General features: G+C 38.9%; 1 non-coding gene across 1 annotated transcript; it reads right to left on the bottom strand.

Annotated features, from left to right (window-relative positions):
• Positions 1 to 4,261: 4,261 nt before the first annotated feature.
• On the bottom strand, positions 4,262 to 4,368 carry LOC145103632 (small nucleolar RNA R71). The gene has a single exon (XR_013706712.1). It is a non-coding gene; the product is annotated as a small nucleolar RNA R71 (small nucleolar RNA).
• Between the last annotated feature and the right edge of the window lie 1,438 nt (positions 4,369 to 5,806).

Genomic DNA, 5,806 nt, shown 5'->3' with positions numbered 1-5,806 from the left:
AGAATAAGCCTAGCTTGGTGGTTAAATCCTTTGGGTAGTTTAGGGCATAGATAATACTCCTTTGAGGAGTTTACGGACAAAAGACCATATCCCTTAGAGTTTACGGCCGTAAACTCTCATGGGATGGGTGTTTTAATTCTTTCAAGTCTCAAACACAAGTAGAATACTTTCTAGGCATTTGTTTAAGGCTATGGAGGACCCTAGGCACACTTTGGTGCTCTTATTTGGTGTTTACGGCCTATGAATATTCTCTTGGCCGTAAAATCCCTTTAAGGGGTGTTTTTGATGTGTTAATGTCCCCATATTAGCTAGAAGTAGTTGTGGGTTAAAGTCTAAAGCCTCTAGGAGTGATTAGGGCACATTTAAGCCCTTGAATTTGGTGTTCACGGTCCAAGAAACTCTTGGGCCGTAAACACCTAAAACTATGTGTTCTTTATTGTTTTCTACACTCAAATGATCATACATATTATCCTAAACTAGTTACCTAACAAGGAAATGGGACTAGATGGCCTTTAAGCTTCATTTTGGAGTTTACTCCCCAAGAACGTTCTTGGGCGGTAAACTCTCGAATCACATATATTTGACAAGTAATCTATGTTATTAAGCATATAACAAGCATTATAAAACAACTAGAGAAGTGTACTCACGATTTGGGATGAAAACCCGAAGATCCGTGAGAGAGAAAATGGTTTTTCTCTAGTTGGAAATGTGAATAATGAATGAATTTAGTTCAGAAATCTATTTATAGTCCTGAAATATTTTGGCAGAAAATATTTTTATTCCGGAATTGGACTCTAACATTATGAAGTTTTGAAATTCTCAAGTTTCACAAACCCATGAGCATCCACTCTCCTGATATCTCCTTATACATAAACCCTAATGTACACAAACTTATTTGGAAAAGTCTGAAATTCATTGAAACTGGACTAGCTTCTATTGAATAGCTAATGTTTGTACAAAATGGAAATTTTGGGTTGTCACAGAATACTTCATATCTATGTATAAGATGAAAGTAACTATGCACTCACCTGGTAAGGTGGTGAGTCGGCACTCGGACAACACTTCGTTACTCTTTAAACAATTATCCCTTGACGATACCTAGTATCATTACCACTAGAGTTTAGTCTAACGTTTGACAAGACTAATTTAATAGTCTAGCTATTATTACTATTATATAAGCGTTAAAAAATACTTATATAACCCATAATAATAGCCCAAATACTCCTTATAAGGTCCTAATAACATTACTGTATTGAAACATAAGCTATACTAAAGATAGGATAGGTACATCTCACTTACAGCGGGTTTTCTCGAAAACTGGGCTTCGCTGGAGCAGCGTTTCCGAGCCAAAAGGCTCTTTTCTCGGAACTTTGGGTGCTAGGGCATTTACCTAGGCTTTTTAGGGGGGGGGCATTAGGGAGCTTAGAGAGAGAGTTTAGAGAAAGAAAGAAGGGTTTGAAGGTGTGAGGAAGCTAGGGAACCCGACACGTCTATTTATAGGGGTGCTGACTGATGGACTCGCCGAGTTGGGGCATGTGGCAGCCTTCTGGTGGTGCCACATGTCCAATTCTGGTGGTGCTACGTCACCCCCTATCGCGTTTCAGCCTTCAAACTTAGAAAAATCGTAACTCTCGCATACGAACTCCGTTTTCGACGTTCATATTTTCAATGTGTAGGTAAAATCAAGATCTACAACTTTCATTTAGACTCCATCAGCTAATTCTTGACCGATCACAAATTTAAACAGTAGGAGGCGTTTAGACTGTTAAATGACCTCGAAAAATTTGTAACTCCTTCATACGGATTCAGTTTTCATCTATCTTTTTACCATTAAGTTCCTATTAATGTGATCTTCAACTCTCATTTAGGTCGCGTAAGCCAAAAACCGCTCGAACTAAAATTTGAGTTTCGGGCTGTACACTGCTAAGCCAAAACTGTGAAAAATTGATATGTGCATATTTAGTTCATATTAAGTATAGATTTTTATTCATTTATTAGCTAAATTATTGCATTTTATGGACAAAAGGTATTTAAAAGTGTTTGAATTATATTTTCAGTCCAAAAATGAAGCTCGGAAGCAGGAGAAGCGGTTGAGAGATCAAGAATGGAATAAAGAAGAAAAACACCAAAAATAACACCTACTCGGCGAGTAGGGTCGACTACTCGGCGAGTCCGATCGTAGAATCGAGAAGATAATGACTCGGGATCCCGGAGACTTATCCCAATACGGGGACTGAGAGATGGACTCGACGAGTCGCCACCTGACTCGACGAGTCGATTCGTATATATAAAGATAACTTCTCAGAACGATAGGGGAGATTTCAGAAACGATTCAGAAGAGTTTAGCTACGATTGAGAAGGCAGAAAAACACTAGAAGACAACAAAAGAAGCTAGAATTCAATCCCGAAGAGTAATTGAGGCAAAATTTCATCATTCCACTTATTCTTTTGTTTTATCATTATGGTTAAGCAATTTGACTTTGTTTGTTTGCTGTTATTTACTTCAATTATGAGTTAAAACCTTTAGACTTCTGTTTGGGGATACAAAGTTGACAATATGGTTTGATTGATTGGTAGGATTAATTCTAAGTTGGTGAATTTTTTTGTTATTTTAGCTTGCTAAAGAACCTTGTGTGTGAATAATAATTAATTTTCTGTTAATAGGAAGATAATTGATTAGCATGAACATCTATTGATTATTAACCTCATATGCTATGTGATCACTATGCCATATGTCTAGGATTAATGAATATGAAACTAGAATTAATAAGAAAATTGAGTAAATCCATGTGCAAGCTTGTAAGATGACCATCAAACAAGAAGTTAATTAAAAGAATAAATTAGTTAACTATTGCAAGTCTAACTTAACCCGAATAATTAATCTAGTGAATTTAATTAAATTAGACAATTGGCCACTGTTTAAGTTAGTTTATTTGCTAGGGATTAGGGTAGTGAATACGAATCTAATCACTTGAATCGGTAACCAACGAAAGAATTAATCCATTGCACCATTACCTTGAAATCAACCATAGAGTCAACTAAGTTGAACTAAACAGAAGTTCCTCTCCAATTATTGAATTTAGTTAAGTCTTTATTATCCTTAGTAAGTTTCTAGTCTTGTAAAACTAGATAAAACCCCTACTTATTAATTAACTTAAATAAAATTAGTTTTTAGTTTTAATTTGTCGTTCCCTGTGATCGATACCCTGCTTATTTAGGTATACCACAATTGATAGGTTCACTGCCTTTTGTGTGTTATTTGATAATTAAAAGTAGGTTTAAAACTAAGTGAGTTTGCACACATCAAGTTTTTGGCGCCGTTGCCAGGGAACGGTTGTAAATTAACATTAAATTCTAGTTTAATCGATCCTTTGTGTGGGATTTATCTTACACAAAGTTATTCAGTAAGTAGAATTAGTTTTATTACAATTTCGTTTTTAGAGTAACTAGAAATTTTCTTTTCTGTTTTTGCCTTGAACTCGCCGAGTGCATTCGTGCCGACTCGGCGAGTACGTCGCTGTTTTAGTTTTAAATTTTTATTTTATTTTTGTTCTTTTTACGCGTTTTCTATTTTGTTTACAGTTGTTTCATGACCCGAGGATATGATACACCTCTGGTCCCCCCTCTTGAAGACCCGGAATCCGTGCTAAGGAAGAGCAAGTGCAAAGCCGTTGGAGAATCCGCTTCGTCAAAGAACTCGCCACTCAAAAACCTCAAGTCCGTTTTCAGCAAGAAGAGGAGCAGCAAATCCGGAGCATCCAGTGCCTCTTTGACTATTGAAGACCCAATTCAAGAAGATATCGAATACGAGACCGAGGAAGAAGAAGAACCCACATTCGAGCACGACTCCGAGTTTGAAGACGATTTAGTCATCACTATGGCTAATATCGATGAAGTCCCCATGGGGGAATGGAAGAAGAGGATGCGCGATGACACTGGCCCGGGACTTGTGCAGCCCGCAATTCCCACGACCGCCACTTTCGAACTAAAAGGCCATATTCTCGCTCAACTCAAGGAGATTCCTTTTTATGGGAAGGATCACGAAGACTCCTACAAACACTTGGACGAAGTGAATGATGTGGCCGACTACTTTAATGTACCGAATGTCCCCCGCGAGACCCAGCTTCTTCGCATGCTCCCAGTCACGTTCAAAGGAGCTGCAAAGGATTGGTTAAAGTCACTTCCTCCCAGATCAGTCACCACATGGGCCAAGATGAAAGAGGAGTTCATTGATCACTTTTGTCCACCCTCCAAAATAGCCAAGCTAAAGAAAGCAATTGCCAACTTCGAGCAACAGCCCGTAGAGTCTCTTTATGAAGCATGGGAAAGATACAAGAGTTTGCTTAGAAATTGCCCACATCACGACCTTAATAGCCAACAAGAGGTCTCCATTTTCTACGATGGAGTCAATGTCACCACAAGGCAATTGCTAGATTCTCAAGGTCCGCTCACGAAGAAGGCGCCCCCGGTAATCAAGGAGCTAATTGAAGAATTCTCTAACCACTCTAGAGAATACCACAATCCAAGAAACGAAGTATGTTGGGGAGTAGTGAACGCGGCAAATGATAGCATAGCGGCGGTGATAGCTAAGCTTGATAGTCTTTATAGAAGAATGACAAAAATGGATCAAACAATCCATGCTATGAGGGTGGGATGTGAAAATTGTAGAGGGCCCCATCTCACCAAGGATTGTGATGTGGATGAGAATGGAAATAAGAAAGCTTAAGTCTTCTATACAAGTGGCGATCGATACGAAGAAAATTGGCGAAAACCTAAGAGGGAATGGCTCCCATACAAAGAGTATAAGAAGGCTAAGGAGGAAAAATACAAGCAGAAGGAAATGGGACTATATCAAAGAGAAGAACCGGTAGAAAAGAAAGCTGATTTGGAAGAAATGTTCACTAGATTCATAGCCGCGTTCGAAAAGAGACACAATGATCACAATGCTGCAATACATGAGACCAGAGACATGCTAAGGAATCAGCAGGCATCCATCCTCAACATTGAGAAACAGCTGGGACAGCTTGCACACCAAGTGAACGAAAGAAGACCGGGTCAACTTCCAAGTAATAACGAAATCAATCCGAGAATGGAGAATGTGAATGCAGTAACCTCCAGTAAAGAAGAAATTTTCACAGATGCACAAAGGATCTCCAAGAGGAAGACAGAAAGGGCAGAAGAGTCGACTCCAGCAAAATCCGAACTGACTCGCCGAGTCCCTCTAATGGACTCGACGAGTCCGTGCGTGAATGATAAAACTGTCAGTCCTTTAAAGCCATATAATCCTCCTTTGCTATACCCAATTAAAGCCATGCTTGCAGAAAAATTTGAAGCATATAAAACCTTCATGAAGCATGTTAAAGCCTTACAAGTTAATATGCCATTTATGGAAACAATGCTCCAAACAACAAAATACTTCAACTTGCTAAAAGGTCTTTTTGCTGCTAGGAAAGATTTGGCTGAAGTCGCGGAGGTATTATTGAGTGAGCTGCCCGAAAAGAAAGGCGATCCGGGGAATATTATAATTCCGTGCCAGTTTGGTAAAGAAGTTATCACCCAAGCATTGACCGACTCGGGTGCAAGCATCAATCTCATGCCTTTATCATTCTTTAAGAGGTTGAATTTACCAGAGCCAAGACCGGTAAATATGAAGATCCATTTGGCAGACAAGACAATAATTCATCCACAAGGCGTTTGTGAGGATCTCCTTATTAAAGTAGACAAGTTTATATTTCCGGTAGACTTTGTGGTGGCTGACATGGAAGAAGACCCCAAAATTCCAATCATTTTGGGGAGATCATTTTTA

Source organism: Lactuca serriola, chromosome 4, assembly GCF_051521515.1.
Source record: "Lactuca serriola cultivar US96UC23 chromosome 4, Lser_US96UC23_V15, whole genome shotgun sequence".
NCBI classification, from domain to species: Eukaryota; Viridiplantae; Streptophyta; class Magnoliopsida; order Asterales; family Asteraceae; genus Lactuca; species Lactuca serriola.
The sequence above is the reverse complement of the archived record's forward strand: the minus strand, read 5'-3'. Positions and strand labels throughout refer to the sequence as shown.